This window comes from Oncorhynchus tshawytscha, linkage group LG02 (assembly GCF_018296145.1).
Source record: "Oncorhynchus tshawytscha isolate Ot180627B linkage group LG02, Otsh_v2.0, whole genome shotgun sequence".
Lineage (NCBI taxonomy): Eukaryota > Metazoa > Chordata > Actinopteri > Salmoniformes > Salmonidae > Oncorhynchus > Oncorhynchus tshawytscha.
In genome coordinates, this window is record NC_056430.1 from 46,139,325 (window position 1) to 46,162,947 (window position 23,623).

The 23,623-nt window shown below is 40.4% G+C and overlaps 2 protein-coding genes across 12 annotated transcripts in view; one reads left to right on the forward strand and one right to left on the reverse strand.

Annotated features, from left to right (window-relative positions):
* Positions 1-23,623, reverse strand: part of LOC112244872 (nuclear pore complex protein DDB_G0274915) — a 710,200-nt gene that overhangs the window by 573,971 nt on the left and 112,606 nt on the right. The gene's annotated exons all lie outside the window — the stretch shown is intronic.
* Positions 2,889-23,623, forward strand: part of LOC112244850 (protein disulfide isomerase Creld1) — a 29,939-nt gene continuing 9,204 nt past the window's right edge. Inside the window, exon 1 of the mRNA XM_024412680.2 lies at positions 2,889-3,124. The gene's annotated coding sequence lies outside the window, so the exon portion shown is untranslated. The remainder of the gene's footprint in view (positions 3,125-23,623) is intronic.

The following is a 23,623-nucleotide window of genomic DNA, read 5'->3' on the forward strand; positions in this document are numbered from 1 at the left end:
TCTATTTTCTTATTCTTATTTTTTTAGGCATAATTTTTGGGGGTATTTTTGTTTTTTAAAATATTTAACATTTTGTCATTATATTCTTATTTTGCTTTCTTTATTTTAATTAAATTTTATAATTAGTTTAAAAATGAAATGCATTGTTGTTTAGGGCTGTTGTATTCGTCGCATGTGACAAATAAGATTTGATTTGATTTAAAGAAGTGACTTGCTTGGGCCAATAAACATGAGCAATGGACTTTAGACCGGTGGAGTCCAAAGTTGCAATTTTTGCCTCCAACTGACGTGTCTTTGTGAGATGCAGAGTAGGTGAATGGATGATCTCCGCATGTGTGGTTCCCACCATGAAGCATGGAGGAGGAGGTGTGGTGGCGCTTTGCTGTTTACACATTCAGTGATTTATTTAGAATTCAAGGCACACCTAACCAGCATGGTTACCACAGCATTCTGCAGCGATATGACATCCCATCTGGTTTGCGCTTAGTGGGACTTTCATTTGTTTTTCAACAGAACAATGACCCAAAACACACCTCCAGACTGTGTAAGGGCTATTTGACCAAGATGGAGAGTGATGGTTCTGCATCAGATGACCTCCCCCGACCTCCACCCAATTGAGATGGTTTGGGATGAGTTGGACCGCAGAGTGAAGGAAAAGTAGCCAACAAGTACTCAGCATATGTGGGAACTCCTTCAAGACTGTTGGAAAAGCATTCCTCATGACGTTGGTTGAGAGAATGCCAAGAGTGTGCAAAGCTGTCATTAAGGCAAAAGGTGGCTACTTTGAAGAATCTAAAATATATTTTGATATGTAAAACACTTTTTTGGTTACTAAATGATTCCATATGTGTTATTTCATAATTTTGATGTCTTCACTATTATTCTACAATGTAGAAAATGGTAAAAGTAAAGAAAAACCCTTGAATAAGTAGGTGTATCCAAACTTTTGACTGGTACATGTGTGTATATATATATAACTTTGGCTACTATATATATATATATATATATATATATATATATATACATACACACATTTTTATTATTTATTTAATTTATTTTTTCCATTTTTATTATTTATTTAATTTATTTTTTTCCAAAAAATATATGGGGGATTGGAAATGATGCAGACAATTACATTCATAGCTCATAGAAGCCACAGTCTATCTGCAATATTAAAGTTGACATACCACCTGTGTATATATATAACAATATGTTACTAGGACAAGACGAGTTGTTTACAATTCAACCAAAAATGGTGGAAGTGAAATGTCGCTCTTGTATTTTTCACAGCTAAAAGTATTTTATATAAAATGTATAAACTTTGGCTACTCTGTTTTTACTAATCTGAGTCTAATCTGATGCTTGTGTGAAAATACAACAATAACTAGAGAAGTACATATCCTGAAGAAAATGTGGTGTGCATGCTAGCTTGTGAATGATCGATTGATTGGTAGGATAGGATAGGCTGAACATGTAAAAGTTGGTTTGGTGTCTCCAGCTTGAACGGATCAAGAGTGACTGTTGGTAGGTTATTTTATGCCAATGTATGGAAATGTATACAGCTAACGTTGTAAAAAATATTTAAGAATTTGAAGTAAAGATAGCCTGAACATGTGAAAGTTGCCTGGTGTCTGTAGTGTGAATGATTCAAAAGTTACTGTTGGTGAGTTATTTTATGCTAATTTATGCACATACAGTACATGGAATTATAGTTCATTCAAGTTTTAAAGAATTTACATTTAGGATAGCCTGAACATGAGGAAGTTAGTTTGATGTCTCTAGCTTGAACGGTTCAAGAGTCACTGTTGTTGAGTTATTTTATGCAAATATATGCAACTGTGAATAGTTATAATACATGTTTTAACATTATTGAATTGGATATTAGGATAGCCTGAACATGTGAAAGTTGGTTTGGTGTCTCTAATTTGAACAGTTTAAGAGTTACTGTTGGTGATTTATTTTATCCTAATTTATGCACATTTATATAGTTATAATTGATAAAGATCTGAAATCATTTGAAGTTTAGGATGCCCTGAATGGTTTACAGTTGGTCTTATAGCTTAAATGGCCTGGGAGGAAGACCATTTTAAATAGTCACCACTATTACTGTGGTTCTAATTCGAACCCATGTTATTTATGTAAATGTTAAATGCATATAGTTTAAAATGTAAAAAAGGCTATGGAGCTTTTATTAACATTTAAAACAGTTATAGTTCAAAAAGTATAAATGATCCAAATTTGAAATCCAATCAATTTATGTTGGGTCAGTTTGAACATCTCGACGTTGGTTTGGCATTGATAGCTTAAGTGGTGTAAGAGGAGACAAGTGTCAAATTAAGATTTTTTTTTTTACCATTCAAGTCCATGTATCATTTTCAGTTAAAAATAATAAATGCTATAAAAAAAATTCCTCAACAATCTATGTTGGAGTATTCTGCACATCTGGAAGTTGGTTTCGTGTTAATAGCATAAATCATTTAAGGGCTACAGAGCAAGCCGAAGAAATTAAACAAGGAGTATGTAAGAAATCTGGAGTTGTACATTATTTTGGATGCATAATTAATTATTGTCATCAACTATACCAATCAAAATATATTTTTACCTTTGTAAAATAGCTAAATGTCTTTGACCAAAACAATATCTCTATCATGTAATGTATAATATATTCTATTTTTCTATGTGCAAGATGAAAAATACATGTATTTCAATACAAACAAATAGTACTTTTAGTTTTAAAAACTTTACAGAATTGGCAGACAACAAATATCCATGGGAAACAGCCGCGGGGGTGGGGGGTGGTCCCACAAAGGACAGAATGCAGCCCTTCGCTCACGCAGTTATAAATAACATTGCTTCTTTGTGTGGTGGTGCACTTGGTGCTCTGATTGACCGACTTGTACAGTAGTCCCGGACCCTTTTTCCCCTCAAGAGGTTGTGATTGGTCAAGGGCTAGCCTGTCTGAACGCAAACCAGATCCGATGAGCAACAAGAACGACGACAGCTGAACTCAACAGAGTAGAAAGACAGCGGCCCCACACAGACTTGCACAGTTCAGTCATTCATTTGAAGGGTGCCTTCGGACAAAACCGTTTGCTGTTCAAGCTCAGCGTCGAAAAACTTAGAGGTAAATATAGTGTGAACTTTTCAAGGTAATTTACAAAAAATATTCCATGTGTTCTACAGTGTTGTCAAGTTGCACAGAATTGCATGGAGCTTTTTTCCATAGTTGTTTGTGGTTACTGACAATAACACTCATTATACTTTCCACAGCAGGGTTGGGGAGTAACTGATTACATTTGGAAAAACTTACATGATTTCTTCTTGGATACTTTTATGTTCAGAAAGGATGTTTGCTGAACAAAATTATGACACTTTCAGTATTCTCAATTACATTCAATTCAGCATTGAAAAAAGGTGCAAGATTAAAGTGCCAATCAGCAGTCGAAACAATAACAAACTGAACTCCCTGTGCCTGTTTTGGTAAAAAGCTGAGGGATGGTGCTGGAGAAATGTAACCACTCTCAATTTCATAGACAGAGCTATGAATTGACTCATTCCAATTGGCTCATTCATCCTCCTTCTCTCCCCTGTAATTATTACGTAGGTCGTTGCTGTAAATTTTACCTGGTAAAATAAGAATTAAAAAAAAAAAAATAATGAATGCAAAAGCTGACCATCCATGATATCAAAATTATAGTTTTGTTTTTAGGCCATACAGTGTTTGTTTACATATACTTCTACTGACAAGCATTGGAGTAAAACAATTCAACACTTTGGGTCCTTATGGAGTACGACAGTTGAACTTAGTTCATGAGGCATTTACAAGATATATTCTTCAAGAATCAATTGGTACATATCATTAACTCACAAGTCCAAAAATGGATGTAGCAACTGCAGATTGCCCCTTTAAGGCCTAGATTCAATCAGTTGAAGTGTTTAAGGGCAATAACCGACAACCGCATCGCTGACGTTTTGGCAGTATCGGAGGTAGAATAGAGTTCGGCTACATGATCCGAGCCCGACGGGCCCTGACATTATACATCGGGTTAGGGCGGGGTAGGGCCTGTTTTTCCGTCAATAACTAAAGTACGGGCAGGCCTCAGGTATCACTAAATTTATCACAAAAATGTTTAAGCTGAGCCATTTGCTCGTGCTCTGCTGCACAGTACAGTCACATCTGGGTAATATCATAACATTGTGTCAGATGTGCTCCAATCTCATCAAATATAAAACAGGAGAGATTATTTTACAGAAAATAATCATGTTCCTTGAGTTTTGTCAGAGTTTAGAGCGATGAAAAGTAGCTAACAGCTAACGACTCTCTCGTGTCTTTTCATTGAGCAGAGCAACCCAAGAAGAGCAATTACCATGGTTACTCAGTCTCAGAGCCACAATAAACAGATCAAGCTGTGCGCAAGGAGCGAGTGACAGACAGAGAGAAGCAGCTAATAGATTTACTAAGGAGGCAGTTATTTTGGGTTTCGGGGAGGGCCAGCCTGAGCTTTGGGGGCATGGTTAGGGCTCGGGCTTTAAATTCATGCCTGTGCAGTGCTCTGAGTTGGAGCTATCAAATCAGTGATCAACTGCTCTTGTGATCATCACGAAGCCACAGCCCTCCCACTTGATAGACAATCAGAACGAGAAAGTGCCTTAATCGATGTCCATGTCATCGGTGCCTGGGGAGCAGGTGTTGTTGGGGTGTTAACTTCCTTGCTCAAGGGCAGAACGGAGGATTTTTCCACCTTGCCAGCTCAGGAATTCAAACCAGCGACCTTTCAGTTACTAGCAGCCAATGGCAATGTCTGCTTTAGGTATAATGCCAGGAGCTCTAACGCAGTTCCACCTCTGACACCGTCAAAACATCAGCTATGTGGATGTCGGCTAAAGCAGATCTGATTGAATCGGGCCCTAAGTTTGTTCCACCTGAGCAAGTCTGACCACAAGTCAAAGACCACTATGACACACCAGGTGCATTTGATGGATGCTTCTTGTATTCTTCTAATGCCTCTGAAGGGGAAAGTAATCAGATTATGTTACTAATTACCACTTTGGAGAGGTAACTAGTAACTGTAATGGATTACATTTAGAAAGTAACCTACCCAACCCTGATCTACAGTAACATTAATTTAATTCAAATTAAAAAGCAATAACTCCAATTTAGAGGGGAAATCTGCAGTAAAAAATGTAACCACTCTCAAATTCGTATGTACATACCCCAACCAGTAGCCATGGATTACAGGCAACATACTCACTGGAATAAAGGGTAGAGGTGCTCAAGGAGCGGGACTCTAACCCGGAAGCTAATAAGAAATCCCGCTATGCCCTCCGACGAACAATCAAACAGGCAAAGCGTCAATACAGGACTAAGATTGAATCATACTACACCGACTCCAACGCTTATTGGATGTGGCAGGGCTTGCAAACTATTACAGACTACAAAGCGAAGCACAGCCACGAGCTGACCATTGACACGAGCCTACCAGACAAGCTAAATTACGTCTATGCTCGCATTGAGGCAAGTAACACTGAAACATGCATTAGAGCATCAGTTGTTCCTTATGACTGGGTGATCATGCTCTCCCTAGCCGATGTGAGTAAGACCTTTAAACAGGTCAACATTCACAAGGCCGCAGGGCCAGATGGATTACCAGGACATGTACTCTGAGCACGCGCTGACCAACTGGCAAGTGTCTTCACTAACTTGTTCAACCTGTTGCTGACTGAGTCTGTAATACCAACATGTTTCAAGCAGACCGCCATAGTCCCTGTGCCCAAGAACGCTAAGGTAACCTGCCTAAATGACTACCGACCAGTAGCACTCATGTCTGTAGCCATGAAGTGCTTTGAAAGGCTGGTCATGGCTCACATCAACACCATTATCCCAGAAACTGTAGACCCACTCCAATTTGCATACTGCCCCAACAGATCCACAGATGATGCAAGCTATATTGCACTCAACACTGCCTTTCCTATCTGGACAAAAGGAACACCTATGTGAGAATGTTATTCATTGACTACAGCTCAACATTCAACACCATAGTATCCTCAAAGCTCATCACTAAGCTAAGGTCCCTGGGACTAAACACCTCCCTCTGCAACTGGATCCTGGACTTGACGGGCCGCCCCCAGGTGGTAAGGGTAGGTAACAACACATTCGCCACACTGATCCTCAACACGAGGGCCCCTGAGGGGTGTGTGCTCAGTCCCCTCCTGTAGTCCCTGTTCACTCATGACTGCATGGCCAAGCACCACTCCAACACCATCATCAAGTTTGCCAAAGACACAACAGTGGTAGGCCTGATCACAGACAACGATGAGACAGCCTGTAGGAAGGAGATCAGAGACCTGGCAATGTGGTGCCAGGACAACAACCTCTCCCTCAACGTGATCAAGACAAAGGAGATGATTGTGGACAACAGGAAAAGGAGGACTGAGCACGCCCCCATTCTCATCGACGAGGCTGTAATGGAGCAGGTTGAGAGCTTCAAGTTCCTTGGTGTCCACATCACCAACAAACTATCTTGGTCCAAAGACCCCAAGACAAATGTGAAGAGGGCACAAAAACATCTATTCCCCCTCAGGAGACTGACATTTTAAGTAATTAATTTGCATTTTATTGCATGACATAAGTATTTGATACATCAGAAGAGCATACCTGAATATTTGGTACAGAAACCTTTGTTTGCAATTACAGAGATCATACGTTTCCTGTAGTTCTTGACCAGGTTTGCACACACTGCAGCAGGGATTTTGGCCCACTCCTCCATGCAGTCCATCTCCAGATCCTTCAGGTTTCGGGGCTGTCGCTGGGCAATGCGGACTTTCAGCTCCCTCCAAAGATTTTCTATTGGGTTCAGGTCTGGAGACTGGCTAGGCCACTCCAGGACCTTGAGATGCTTCTTACGGAGCCACTCCTTAGTTGCTCTGGCTGTGTGTTTCGGGTCGTTGTCATGCTGGAAGACCATCTTCAATGCTCTTACTGAGGGAAGGAGGTTGCTGGCCAAGATCTCGCGATACATGGCCCCATCCATCCTCCCCTCAATACGGTGCAGTCGTCCTGTCCCCTTTGCAGAAAAGCATCCCCAAAGAAGGATGTTTCCACCTCCATGCGTCACGGTTGGGATAGTGTTCTTGGGGTTGTACTCATCCTTCCTCTTCCTCCAAACACAGCGACCAAAAAGCTCTATTTTTGTCTCATCAGACCACCTTCTCCCATTCCTCCTCTGGATCATCCAGATGGTCATTGGCAAACTTCAGATGGGCCTCGACATGCGCTGGCTTGAGCAATGGGACCTTGCGTGCGCTGCAGGATTTTAATACATGATGGCGTAGTGTGTTACTAATGGTTTTCTTTGAGACTGTGGTCCCAGCTCTCTTCAGGTCATTGACCAGGTCCTGCCGTGTAGTTCTGGGCTGATCCCTCACCTTCCTCATGATCATTGATGCCCCATGAGGTGAGAACTTGCATGGAGCCCCAGACCGAGGGGGATTGACCGTCATCTTGAACTTCTTCCATTTTCGAATAATTGCGCCAACAGTTGTTGCCTTCTCACCAAGCTGCTGGCCTATTGTCCTGTAGCCCATCCCAGCCTTGTGCAGGTCTACAATTTTATCCCTGATTACACCCTCTCTGGTCTTGGCCATTGTGGAGAGGTTGGAGTCTGTTTGATTGAGTGTGTGGACAGGTGTCTTTTATACAGGTAACGAATTCAAACAGGTGCGGTTAATACAGGTAATGAGTGGAGAACAGGAGGGTTTCTTAAAGAAAAACTAACAGGTCTGTGAGAGCCGGAATTCTTACTGGTTGGTAGGTGATCAAATACTTATGTCATGCAATAAAATGCAAATTAATTACTTAAAAATCATACATTGTGATTGTCTGGATTTTTGTTTTAGATTCCGTCTCTCACAGTTGAAGTGTACATATGATAAAAAATTACAGACCTCTACATGATTTGTAAGTAGGAAAACCTGCACAATCGGTAGTGTATCAAATACATGTTCTCCCCACTGTATGTCATGGGTCCTCAGATCCTCAAAAGGTTCTACAGTATCCTGACTAGTTGCATCACTGCCTGGTATGGCAACTGCTCAGCCTCCGACCGCAAGGCACTACAGAGGGTAGTGCATACAGCCCAGTACATCACTAGGGCCAAGCTTCCTGCCATCCAGGACCTTGATACAAGGCTGTGTCAGAGGAAGGCCCTAAACATTGTCAAAGATTCCAGCCACCATAGTCATAAACTATTCTCTCTGTTACGATACTGGAGAGCCATGTTTAGGTTCAAAAGGCTCCTTAACAGCTTCTACGCCAAAGCCATAAGCCATAAGACTCCTGAACATCAAAGGGCCTCACAGACCCCTCTTTTACTCTGCTGCTACTCAATTCAATTCAATTCAATTCAAGGGCTTTATTGGCATGGGAAACATGTGTTAACATTGCCAAAGCAAGTGAGGTAGACAATATATAAAGTGAATATATAAAGTGAAATAAACAATAAAAATTAACAGTAAACATCACACATACAGAAGTTTCAAAACAATAAAGACATTACAAATGTCATATTATATATATATACAGTGTTTTAACAATGTACAAATGGTAAAGGACACAAGATAAAATAAACAAGCATAGATATGGGTTGTATTTACAATGGTGAGTGTTCTTCACTGGTTGCCCTTTTCTCGTGGCAACAGGTCACAAATCTTGCTGCTGTGATGGCACACTGTGGAAATATCACCCAGTAGATATGGGAGTTTTTCAAAATTGGATTTGTTTTCGAATTCTTTTTGGATCTGTGTAATCTGAGGGAAATATGTCTCTCTAATATGGTCATACATTGTTTATTATCTATGCATAGTCACCTTAACCGTACCTATATGTACACATTACCTCCATTACCCCGACTAATAGGTGCCCCTCACATTGACTCGGTACCGGTACCCCCTGTATATAGCCTCACTATTGTTATTCTACTGCTGATGTTTAATTATTTGTTACTTCTCTTTTTTCACGTCTATTTTTTAATCAACACTTATATTTCTTAAAACTTCTTAAAGCATTGTGGGTTAAGGATTTATAAGTAAGCGTTTCGCATGTGACAAATACGATTTGATTTGATTTTGATTTGAAATTCATAGACACACACTAACGGTCCAAAGTTTTAGAAAAACCTACTCATTCAAGGGTTTTTCTTTATTTTTACTTTTTTCTACATTGTAGAATAATAGTGAAGACATCACAACTATGAAATAACACATGGAATCATGTATTAACCAAAAGTGTTAAAAAAGTGTTAAACAAATCAAAATATATTTTATATTTGAGATTCTTCAAAGTAGCCACCCTTTGCCTTGATAACAGCTTTGCACACTGTTTTGGGTCATTGTCCTGTTAAAAAACAAATGATAGTCCCACTAAGCCCAAACCAGCTGGGATGACATATTGCTGCATAACCCTGTGGTTGCCATTCTGGTTAAGTGTGCCTTGAATTCTAAATAAATCACAGACAGTGTCACCAGCAAAGCACCCCCTCACCATAACACCTCCTCCTCCATGCTTTACGGTGGGAACCACACATGCGGAGATCATCCGTTCACCCACACCGCGTCTCACAAAGACACATCGGTTGGAACCTGAAATCTCCAATTTGGGCTCCAGACAAAAGGACAATGTCCACCGGTCTAATGTCCGTTGTTCGTGTTTCTTGGCGCAAGCAAGTCTCTTCTTATTATTGGTGTCCTTTCTTAGTGGTCTCTTTGCAGCAATTCGACCATGAAGGCCTGATTCACACAGTCTCCTCTGAACCATTGATGCTGAGATGTGTCTGTAACTTGAAATCTGCAAAGCATTAATTTGGGCTGCAATTTCTGAGGCTGGTAACTAATGAACTTATCCTCTGCAGCAGAGGCTCAATCAGAAATCAACTTTACGTTTCTATCGCACAATCTCTAATGCTTCGGTGATTAAGATTGAATAGAGTCTTGAACTCATGAGGCATTAACATTAGGAGTCGTTCCATGAAAAGAGTGCCTTTTTGTTTCCCTTTGATATTTTAAGTAGAAATTGTGTCACAAGTTCCGGACTTGTCTCCGTGCTGCTGTGCTGTTTGATGCTACTTGGCTACCTGCCAAACTTTTCAGATTTAATTTAAATCTGCATTTAACACATTTATGTACACTTAGTTTTTCCCTTGCTCAACGTTTTTAATTCAACTATTTCACACCGGATGCTTTTTCTGGACATGGTTCTACAGGACCTACACCAGCCGAAAAAGCTAAGTAGTAACATTAACACTACGCCATCTAATTGCAGTCCATGTACTCATAATATACAGGAGAACTATCGCCTTTTGGTGAGGATAGCCGTGTTGAAATCCCAGCTTCAAATGCAATCATTAGGTAAGGGTTATTTAAGTGTAGGAAAGGATGAAACAGCTTGTTATCTGAAAAAGTACAGATATTACTTTAAATCCCCCCCCGCACAGTCCCCGCAGCCGGACAATTTTCTCAAGGCTTCTTGAAAGAAATGCTGTCGGCATGCTCAGCCAACATAAACTTTCAACCGCCGAAGCCTCCCACCATTAGCTCTGACAAATGGAAAACCCTAGTCATTGGCGACTCCATTACCCGCAATATTAGACTTTAAAAAAGTCATCCAGCCATCACACACTGTTTACCAGGGGGCAGTGCTACCGACGTTAAGGCTAATCTGAAGATGGTGCTGGCTAAGGCTAAAACTGGCGAGTGTAGAGAGTATGGGGATATTGTTATCCACGTTGGCACCAACGATGTTAGGATTACTAAAAGAAAACCAGCCCCGTCACAGACCAGGATGTCTTGCTCCCAGGCAGACTAAATAACTTTTTTGCCTGCTTTGAGGACAATACAGTGCCACTGACACGGCCCGCAACCAAAACATGCGGACTCTCCTTCACTGCAGCCGACGTGAGTAAAACATTTAAACGTGTTAACCCTCGCAAGGCTGCAGGCCCAGACGGCATCCCCAGCCGCATCCTCAGAGCATGCGTAGACCAGCTGGCTGGTGTGTTTATGGACATATTCAATCAATCCTTATCCCAGTCTGCTGTTCCCACATGCTTCAAGAGGGCCACCATTGTCCCTGTTCCCAAGAAAGCTAAGGTAACTGAGCTAAACGACTACCGCCCCGTAGAACTCACTTCCGTCATCATGAAGTGCTTTGAGAGACTAGTCAAGGACCATAACACCTCCACCCTACCTGACACCCTAGACCCACTCCAATTTGCTTTACCGCCCAAATAGGTCCACAGACGATACAATCTCAACCACACTGCATACTGCCCTAACCCATCTGGGCAAGAGGAATAGCTCTATGTGAGAATGCTGTTCATCGACTACAGCTCAGCATTTAACACCACAGTACCCTCCAAACTCGTCAACAAGCTTGAGATCCTGGGTCTCGACTCCGCCCTGTGCAACTGGGTACTGGACTTCCTGACGGGCCGCCCCAGGTGGTGAGGGAAGGTAACAACATCTCCACCCCGCTGATCCTCAACACTGGGGCCCCACAAGGGTGCGTTCTGAGCCCTCTCCTGTACTCCCTGTTCACCCACGACTGCGTGGCCATGCACGTCTCCAACCCAATCAACAAGTTTGCGGACTACAGTGGTAGGCTTGATTACCAACGACGACGAGACGGCCTAGAGGGAGGAGGTGAGGGCCCTCGGAGTGTGGTGTCAGGAAAATAACCTCACACTCAACAAAACTAAGGAGATGATTGTGGACTTCAGGAAACAGCAGAGGGAGCACTCCCCTATCCACATCGATGGGACAGTAGTGGAGAGGGTTGTAAGTTTTAAGTTCCTTGGCGTACACATCACAGACAAACTGAATTGGTCCACCCACACAGACAGCGTTGTGAAGAAGGCGCAGCTGAAGAAATTCGGCTTGTCACCAAAAGCACTCAAACTTCTACAGATGCACAATCGAGAGCACATAAAGATCATCAAGGACAACAACCACCCGAGCCACTGCCTGTTCACTCCGCTTTCATCCAGAAGGCGAGATCAGTACAGGTGCATCAAAGCAGGGACCGAGAGACTGAAAAACAGCTTCTATCGCAAGGCCATCAGACTGTTAAACAGCCACCACTAACATTGAGTGGCTGCTGCCAACACACTGACTCAACGCCAGCCACTTTAATAATGGGAATTGATGGAAATTGATGTAAAATATTTCACTAGCCACTTTAAACAATGTTTACATACCCTACATTACTCATCTCATATGTATATACAGTACCCGATACCATCTACTGCATCTTGCCTATGCCGCTCTATACCATCACTCATTCATATAGCTTTATGTACATATTCTTTATCCCTTTACACTTGTGTGTATAAGGTAGTAGTTTTGGAATTGTTATGGTAGATTACTCGTTGGTTATTACTGCATTGTCGGAACTAGAAGCACAAGCATTTCGCTACACTCGCATTAACATCTGCTAACCATGTGTATGTGTCACGGGCGTCCTCCTCTTCATCTGAAGAGGAGAGGCGAGAAGGATCGGAGGACCAAAATGCGGCGTGGTATGTGTTCATGATGAAATTTAATAAAGAAAACACTGAACACTGAAACACACTATACAAAAACAATAAACGAAATAACGACCGTGACGCTAATGAGAACTGTGCTGACACAAGCATCGACAATCACATCGACAATCACCCACAAACAAACAGTGAAACCCAGGCTACCTAAGTATGATTCTCAATCAGAGACAACTAATGACACCTGCCTCTGATTGAGAACCATACTAGGCCGAAACATACAAACAAACATAGACTGCCCACCCCAAATCACGCCCTGACCATACTAAATAAATACAAAACAAAGGAAATAAAGGTCAGAACGTGACAGTAAGTGGCAAATAAATTAGATTTTGATTTGATTTGATTGAAACAGTCAGAGGTCACCAAGCGCAACATAGCTTCAGCGTTTAAATTTGATAAAAGAAGATGTCAGCTTCAAGTAATTGTTTCTGGACTCCTCCCAGTTAAGGGGGGTGATGAGCTCTACAGCAGAGTCTCAAAATGTATTCTGCCCCTCCCAAAATATAGAATTTGTAGATAATTGGCCCTCTTTCTGGGACTCATCCACAAACAGGACCAAGCCTGGCCTGCTGAGGAGTGACGGACTTTAGCTGGAGGGGTGTTCTCATTTTATATATATATATCGAAAAAAAAAAGTTTTTTAAATGTAACTAGGCAAGTCAGTTAAGAACAAATTCTTATTTCTTATATCTATCAACATAGACAGGGCTCAAACTCCAGGTAAGTGGTGTCTGCCACTAGCACAGTCAGTTTAGTCAGCTCACCTATCCCCATTGAAACCGTTTCTGTGCCTCGATCTAGGTTGAGCAAAACTTAACATGGCGGTGTTCTCCTTAGCTATCTCACTGGAATAAAGACCTCCTCCATTCCTGTCATTATTGAAAGCGATTATGATCTCTCACATCTCAAAATAGGACTAATTAATGTTAGATCCCTCACTTCCAAGGCAGTTAAAGTTAATGAACTAATCACTGATCATAATCTTGATGTGATTGGCCTGACTGAAACATGGCTCAAGTCTGATGAATTTACTGTGTTAAAAACCTCTCTAGGGTAGGGGGCAGCATTCGGAATTTTAGATGAAAAGCATGCCCAAATCAAACGGCCTGCTACTCGGGCCCAGAAGATATGATATGCATATAACTGGTAGATTTGGATAGAAAACACACTAAAGTTTCCAAAAATGTTAAAATAATGTCTGTGAGTATAACAGAACTGATTTAGCAGGCGAAAATCGGAGAAAAATCTATTCAGGAAGTAGTTTTTTGTTTTGTTTTGTAGTTTTCTATTCAATGTCATTACAGTATCCATTGACTTAGGACTCCATTTGCAGTTCCTATGCCTTCCACTAGATATCCATAGATGTCCTATGCCTTCCACTAGACTACAGTCGTTAGAAATCGTTTCAGGCTTGTATTCTTATAAATTAGGGAGTTAGACCAGTCTGAACGAGTGGACCCTAACGTGACGCAGAGTTTTTTCAGGCGCATGTGCATTTCTTGTTTACCTTTTATATTGACGACATTATTGTCCGGCTGAAATATTATAGATCATTTAGGCTAAAAAACAACCTGAGGATTGAATATAAACATCGTTTGACATGTTTCTATGAACTTTATGGATACAATTTGGATTTTTTGTCTGATTGTTTTGACTGAGTTTGAGCCTGTGGATTACTGAAGAAAATGCGCTAACAAAACGGAGGTTTTTGGATATAAAGAGACTTCATCGAACAAAAGGAACATTTATTGAGTAAATGAATGTATTCTGATTGCCACCATATGAAGATCATCAAAGGTAAGGGATTAATTTTATCTCTATTTCTGAGTTTTGTAATGCTTCTGCTTGGCTGGTTACTGTTTGTAATAACTTGTCAACTGGGCTATGTTCTGGGCTAGGGATGTTCTGGGCTAGGTATGCTTTTGCCGAAAAACATTTTATAAATATGACACTGTGGTTGGTTTAACAAGAAGTTAATCTTTAAACCTATGTAAAATATGTTTTGTTTTCTGAATTTGTATAATGAGCATTTCTGTAATTGAATTTGGCGCTCTGCAACCTCACTGGATGTTGGCCAGATGGGACGCTAGCATCCCACATACCCTAGAGAGGTTAAATGAGGCCTCCTGGTTACACTAGTGACCATATCCCCTGCGTATCCCGTAAATGCGGAGGTGTTGCTAACATTTAAGACAGAACATTTGCCATTTACCCCCCAAAAAGATGACTGCGTTTTTGTATTTTTAGCTTCTAGTCATGAAATATATGCAGCCTACTCAATCACTTTTTATAGCTACTGTTTAGAGGCCTTCTGGGCCATATACAGTGTTCCTCACTGAGTTCCCTGAATTCCTGTCAGACCCTGTTGTCATGGCAGATAATATAAAACATTTTGGTGACTTTAAGATCCACATGGAAAAGTCCAGAGCCACTCCAAAAGGCTTTCGGAGCCATCATCGACTCAGTAGGTTTTGTCCAACATGTCTCTGGACCTACTTATTGCCACAGTCAAAACCTGGATCTAGTATTGTCCCATGGAATAAATAATGTGGATCTAAATATTTTTCCTCATAATCCTGGACTATCGGACCCCACTCTTATTACGTTTGCAATCACAACAAATAATCTGCTCAGACCCCAACCAAGGATCAACAAAAGCTGTGCTATAAATTCTCAGACAACCAAAAGATTCCTAGATGCCCTTACAGACTCCCTCCACCTACCCAAGGATTAACCACCTAACTGAGGATCTAAATTGAACCTTGTGTAATACCCTATATGCAGTCGTATCCCTAAAAACATAAACAATTTGTCACAAGAAATTTGATCCCTGGTCTACAGAAAATACACGAGCCCTGAAGCATTCTTCCAGAAAATTGGAACGGAAATCGCGCTCCACCAAACTGGAATTCTTCCGTCTAGCTTGGAAAGACAGTACAATGCAATATTGAAGAGCCCTCACTGCTGCTCGATCATCCGATTTTTCCAAACTAATTGAGGAGAAGAAGAACCGTCACTGCTGCTCGATCATCCGATTTTTCCAAACTAATTGAGGAGAATAAGAACAATATTAAAAAAATGATACTGTCGCAAAACTAAATCAAAAGCAGGATTCCCCAAGAGAGGATGCCTTTCACTTCAGCAGTGATGAATTTATGAACTTCTTGATCATGATCATTAGAAAGCAAATTACGGACTCCTCTTTGAATCTGCGTATTTCTCCAAAACTCAGGTGTCCTGAGTGTACAGAACTGCCAGGACCTAGGATCAATGGAGACACTAAAGTTTTTTAAATTCTGTATCTCTAAACACATTCATGAAAACAGTTATGGCCTCTAAACTTTTGAGCTGCATTCTGAACCCTATAACAACTAAACCACTGAAAGAGCTACTTCCTGTAATAAATGGCTCCCTATCCACCGGATGTGTACCAAACTCACTAATAGTGACAGTAACGAAGCCTCCCTTGAAAAAGTCAAACCAAATGTACAAATCTTTCGGCCTATATTTAATCTCCCATTCCTCTCAAAATGTTAGAAAAAGCTGTTACGCAGCAACTCACAGCCTTCCTGAAGACAAATAATGTATGCGTGACACTTCAGTCTGGTATTAGACCCCATCAGAGCACTGAGACTGCACTCGTGAAGGTGGTAAATGACCTTTTAATGGCGTCAGACCAGTGGTCTGCATCTTTGCTCGTGCTCCTAGACCTTAGTGCTGCTATTGACACCATCGATCACCACATTATTTCGGAGAGATTGTAAACCCTAATTGGTCTACATGGACAAGTTCTTGCCTTGTTTGGATCTTATCTGTTGAAAAGATATCAGTTTGTCTCTGTGGATGGTTTGTCCTCGGACAAATCAATTGTAAGTTTCGACGCCCCTGAAGGTTCTGTTTTTGGACCAATATTTTTTCCACTATATATTCTACCTCTTGGTGACATCTGTCATGACGTTGGTCTGGGGGTAGGTTTATGACAGTCATAAATACCTCTTCCTGCCTTGTTCCTCTCTCTACCCTACTGAAGGTTCTGTAGAGTTTTGGACCAATATTTGGTTTTCAGTGGTATAAGAATATGTTCAGTTTGGTTGGGCTCTGCTCATAAATCTGTGGAAAGCACATTGGCCCGTTCAATTTAAATGTTTGAATATAAAATTATTGGTGAAGAGATTAAATTTAATTTTAGCCCAAATGATTTTGAAGACACATGGTCATAAAACTTTTCAAACACACCCTTCTCGCTCCACTATATAAAGCCCTGACGAAAATGTAACCTCCTGTTCCAAGTACATGAGGTCTGCAGCCTCTGCGTTAAAAGGATTAACATGTCAACTACAGAACTAAGCCAACCTCAGCGTGAGATTTGGTTGCGAATGGTATGAACTTTGAACTCTTATTCACTACAGAAGTGTGTCACTGGAATTTCATAATTCCTATTAATTATACATTAATTAAATCACTCAGTCTATTTAAAATAATTTGTAAGATTCATATTTGCATAAAATAGACAGAGACCAGTCTTGTAAAAATGAGATAATAGTATTTATTCTCGGAGCGCGCTGTCATGTAACCACGACCAACAGTTTATATACAAAATTTGATTGATGGTTATAAAACGTTTTTCCTCCTATCAACCAGGACCCAACAAGTTGAAAAGTTCATTCCAAACCACTAGCTCGCTCACTCCAGACACACACTTATCTATTAACTTCTGGAATCTTCACCTTCATCCATCACTATTTAGAAGACAGTTTCAGATAATGGAAAACCCAGGAAAACACTCTCTGACTTATCTAAACATCCCAGAGCTAAGTTGAGTCGGTTCAACCATAGGTTAACGACCCTTTTTGCTTACTTAAAAACCCACAATTCCAGTCTTCTCCAACCTGGCTGGAATGGTATTTATTTAATTTAATTACCCCCTGTTTCATACTCCACAATCCCTTCCTTATGAATTAATATTATTCATCAGATATAATAAAACAGAGTACAAGTTTCCTTAGTTATAGTTCTATTTAAAATGTAGATATTGTTTAGTCATTATTCATGAAATTCCTAACAAGTGATACCTCCTAGCCGTTGAGTTAGCAACAGCAGCTGCAAACGTGGGCTAGGAAAGAACAGACAGAGTATCCCGTCTACCACACAACAACGTTACTACGTATTCAATTTACTACCAGAGATATTCTTCAAAGGACAAAGGACTCGGTTGGGCAACACAGCCTTCCATCTACCACCAACCTACCGAAGCGCAGCTCAGAGTAAATATTTCTAATTTAAAATGCATAAGATACTGTATTTACGATAGCACAGCTTCTCCCTTTGTTCCTCAGTCTTCCCGCTATTTCATTCAAACCCAGCCCCCTTTTCTTTTGTGTAACCAGCTGTCATATCTGTTCTGCCCGCTAGAGACGTTTTCCTTTATGACGCAATTTGTAATCAAGGTATGATTCATTCTGTGTATATGTAATTTTGTGTGATAGGTTAGCCAGGGAAGATAACCAAGAATTTACAACTTTCAGATGAGACTGAATTAAGGTGACGATTAATATTGACTGCTATTGATGTAAAATATTACTAGGTCTTTAAGAGTTTATTCGGAAGATAACAGCTCTATAAATATTATTTTGTGGTGCCCCGGCTCTCTAGTTACAGTTTTTTCCAACTGCTTACACAAGTTTTCAAAACTGTCTCCTTTTTTTCAAAACTCTACACACAATTCCCAAAACTGCACACACAAAATGCCTCACATCTCCTTCAAAATGTAACACTGCATTCAAAATGCCATAAACACATGTCAGAAGAAGCATTTGCATCAAATGGCAAACACTGCTTTCATAATAGTACATTTTTGGATATACCATGTAAACACTGTTGTTCTAAATCTAAAGCTCTTTGGTCTTTCATAGGCTTATATCTATATTTCAATACAATGTTCTACAGTGAAAGTAATCTGCTGAGCGGGGTAACAAGTACACTGTAAACACCAATGCAATGTAGAAACAGAAAATATTAGGCCAAACATTACTGTTGTATACAGTAGCATACAACAAAACCATAAACATATGTAAACCAAAAGTACATTCTTTAGAATACAGTAAAGAACACAATTGTGTGTGTGGGGTCCCGGGGGGGTCAGTCCAGGAATTGGTGGGGGGGGGGATCACCAGTGCTAAGCTACGCATCACCTCTTCTCCGGCCTGAGTCTGGCCACAATACTTCGTCCACATCACAGGATACGTTTTCTCTTGCCAAACATCGAGAGAAGTATCTCCTAGCATGGCGTATCCAACCTTGGACAGAGGCAACCTCTATGTCCCCACATAGACCATATTTATAATTGCAGTCTCTTGTACATCTGTAAACAAGCGTCCTCGTCCTCCATGATGTCTTTGCCTTTCCACTCTGTACAGAATTCAAACACAGTATGTGTTCAGCATAGGAACTGTAAACAATGTACAACAAAATGTAGTACAGCATGATAACCAACCTCTTTATTCAATGCAGTGCAGTAAATGGATGGCCTAGAGTTACAAATGTTTATGCAATACTATGCAGTCATACGTGTTTTACAGTACATTACTGTAATGCTAAAATAGTCATTATATAGTTGCATACCTGTTCTCATTTCTGAAGGTTCGAATTATGGACGCCACTGTAAATCGACTCAAGTTGGGCTGGACTCTCTCAGCCTCTCTCATGGTCAAACCGTGGTTGATCACATGATCAACAAGTGTTGCCCTAATCTCATCAGAGATGGCTCTCCTTCCTTCTCTTCTTTTCCCTCGTCCTCTTCTTCATCTTCCTCTCCCTCCTACTCCTCTTGCTCTCTGTCCATTGTTGGCATCCATTGTTCAAAACAGGTCATCTGACCTATGACCTATTTATAGGCCTATACTACAGTAAAGCAGTGATTTGTTAGTGATCAGTTAAGCTATTAGTGTTTGCACATGTTTGCACATGTGAGGAGTGTGTGTGGTGAATAAGTGTAGCATTTTGATTGGTTGTGTTTGGAAAAGGAAAGCAAGTCCCTTCCTGTTAGATTTTTGTGTTTTAGGTAGAGAATTGTGTGTAGTGTTTTGAAAAAAGTGTTTTATGCAATTGACAACTGAGTCAAAGGCTGAGAAATAGCTTATGGTTTTGGATATTTGGTGTGTAGTTATGCACTTTAAGTGAGAGGTTTCAAAAATCGTGTGACATGAAAAGATTTTGTGTGTAAGCAGTTGGAAAAAAACTGTAATTACATTTACATGATTAGCTCAATCAGGTAATATTAATTACGGAGAAAGGATTTTATAGAATAGCATGTCATATCACTTAATCCGGCATAGCCAAAGACACAACACGTCATTCGGAAACACAATGTCAACTTTCACTGCTATGCGAATTACACACAGCTGTTCATTTCGATGAAACATGGTGAAGCCCCAAAATTGCCTACCCCGGAAGCCTGTGTTTCAGACATAAGGAAGTGGATGGCGGCAAAATTTTACTTTTAAACTCGGACAAACAGAGATGGTAGTTCTAGGTCCCAAGAAACAAAGAGATCTTCTGTTGGACCTGACAATTAATCTTGATGGTTGAACAGTCATCTAAAATAAAACTGTGAAGGAACTCAGCGTTACTCTGGACCCTGATCTCTCTTTTGACGAAAATATCAAGAATATTTCACTGACAGCTTTTTTCTATCTTCATAACAAAAATCACAAACAAAACTAACATAAAAGCTAATCCATGCTTTTGTCACTTCTAGATTAGACTACCTCAATGCTCTACTCTCCGGCTACCGGAGAGCACCAAATACATTTCAGTTAGTGCTAAACACGGCTGAGCCAGCGAGGCAGAGTCAACAAGGGTGGTTCGTCTCTCCTACTGGCTATGGAACCCTGAGCTGTTCAGCGGATGTGCTACAGTACCTTGTCTGGGACCTTCTGTTTCTGACTCTCTCTCTCTCTCTCTTCCGCACCTGCTGTATCAACCTCTGAATGACCCTGCTGGTCGTCTATGAACGTTTGAACATCTTGAAGAACAATCTGGCCTTAATGGCCATGTACTATCTCCACCCGGCACAGACAGAAGAGGACTGGCCACACCCCTCAGAGTCTGGTTCCTCTCTAGATTTCTTCCTAGGTTCCTGCCTTTCTAGGCAGTTTTTCCTTGACACCGTGATTCTACATCTGCATTACTTGCTGTTTGGGGTTTTAGGCTGAGTTTTTGTGTAGCACTTTGTGACATCTGCTGATGTCAAAAGGGCTTTATAAATACTTTTGATTGATTGGTTTTAAAAGCCTTTTATATTAAATGAAGTGCCCTTTAATAATGTGACTCACCACCTGGATTCTGTCTTATGTAGCAACATTTGAATTTATGTTTTTACATTGGATAAAAGTAGAGACAGAGCTACAAAATTGTATTTCATACACTGCATTTGAGGAACCAATGGGAAAGTAATTCTGCTTTGAAAGTTGATCAACTTGTAAACTCACTTTTGATAAAAATTGCCTTTCAATGTTTTGTTACTACCATTGGAGAGCCCTTCTTTGTCTACACCCATTCAGCATTGTTCACACCCTCTTAAGCTTTAGCCCCACCTATCTCTTTAAGGGTTGATCCAAGCATTCTGTACTAACTTGCCAGCTACTTCCAGACATCTAAGAGAGAGAGAACAACTCATTGAACATTACTCATTCTAGCAGAGCTAGTTAAGCTAGCAGTTATGTTTTCCAGGGCGTTGGTGACATTAACTATGCTCTCAGATTGTCCGTTCATAAATTCAGAGCGCACACTGGAAGCTCTGGCCAATAAGTAGGGTTGTTCCGAAAGCTCTGACCTCACAATGACAGACAAGCACCCAAGCTAACTGGCTAACATTGGCTAGCTACTTCCAGACACATAATGAGAGAACACCCCATTCTGACCATTTTACTCCCCCTAGCAGAGCTGGTTAGGCAGTTTGTTATACAGAGCGTTGGTGACTGTAACTGTGCTGCTGGCAACAATTTAATTACGCTTTGTTGCCGACATTTACTGACACCGGACATATTCAACGGGCGTTGAGCGTAAAAAATGGTATCAGTTATTCTGCGCTCTGGCACACTAAGACGAGAGTCTTTTGTTGAGAAATATAGCTAGATAACTAGCGAGGTAAACAATGAATCCAGCCAGCCAGCTAACGTTAGCTAACAGTACACGAACTTGAAATGTAAATACTGTCAAAATTAGAGTGGAGTCTTTTGTTAAGACATGTAGCTAGCTAAACAATGGACCATAATCAAAACTCATGACGTTACAACCCTGCATGAATCTGCAGGTAGCTAACCAACCAGACTTTATGCCTATAACTAGTCAAGCAAATGTGTCTGAGATACAAAGAATAAGATCATGCACATAATGTTAGCTAGCGACCCAGCCAGCTAGCGTTAGCTAGCTAACAGTACCCCTTGAAATGAAACCACTTGCTGTCAAAATGAGAAACGTGCAATATCTGAAAATGTAGATAGCTAGACTATCTTATCAGTATACATCACGGTTGGACGCATCCCCTGTCTGATGCCATCCATAGTTGCCCTTAGTTTGACGACATAATCCAAACTGGTGTTTTCTCCATCTCCTTAGCTATCATACTCGAATTCCACTGATTTCAAAACTCGCTACTCCAGAAAGTGGAGAGCATACACATAACGTTAGCTTGCTAACAGTACACTTTCACTTGACATTAGGTTTATGCAGTTTTACGATGTGATGCATTTGAAAAAAAGCTGGGTTTAACACGATTACCTAGTCATACTGACAAGCTCCAATAGACAGATGCGTGCTATATGCTTCTACACCTGCATTGCTTGCTGTTTGGGGTTTTAGGCTGGGTTTCTGTACAGCACTTTGAGATATCAGCTGATGTACGAAGGGCTATATAAATACATTTGATTTGATTTGATTTGATATATGGCAGACCAATCCAAACTCATTTCTCGGCATGTCCAGCCCACTCATTATCTCAGCCAATCACGGCTAGCGGGAAGGTTGCTCACTTTTTCTGTGGCTAAACCAACTAGGCTCATAATCTAACAATTTTATCTGTATTTACAGATGGCATACAGGTTTGATATTAAGGCACATGAAAGTTCACATGTTCGAGAAGACATTTCTGCCAAAAAATGCATTTAGATTTTTTTTTTAAATTCACGTTCAAACAGCTCTCCTGTGAAGTCATGACTTCCGACAACGCCTAGTTTCCTGAAGCGGGTCACTAATATAGACCACATGGAAAATTCAATAAATACATTTTTAAAATGAATGAAAACTTGCTAAAAGTGCAAAAATTCTGATTTTGACATGTCCCTTTTGTGGATCCTCTGTGACTTCTAGGAAGATTTTAACCCGCTTAACCACAACATTTATCAACATTTTCACCATTTTCACCAATTGTTAACCCGTAGTTATTTTGTTGCTTTTACAAAGTATTTTCTGAGGATTTGTATTTCTTTCAGTTGATTAGGGATTCATTTTAAGGTAAAAAGAAAACCTGTTCCTCATTTTAAGGTCAACCCTGTTGGACGAACTGAACTCTCATTAAAAAAATGTTCTAAAGAAACAACGAACATCTAATAGTGAAACTATAGTGTAAAATCTAGTGAGCAGGTTCTACTCTTTTTGGCCATTTTCTAGTGTTTTGTTGTGGAGCAGGTCAACCCTGTTACCTATAGATAGACAGGCTAGAATTTTTTTAACAATTACATTTTTTGGGTGAAACTTGCATTCAATTCCCCCTTCTTGTTGCAGACAACAAGCTTCCATGCCCCCTGTCACAAGGGGATTTATGGATATCATATTACAAATAGGTGAAATAAAACCAAGTTACACTACCCAAAATGCTCCAAAAGGTGCAATTACCTATTCTACAACAATCAATGGATAGACCTATGCATAATTCATTTAAATGTCCAAAAAATGTATGTATCAATTGCAGACTGGCCCTTGAATTATCTAAATGATTAAAGTAAGCGTTCAACCTAATACAGAACTGTATA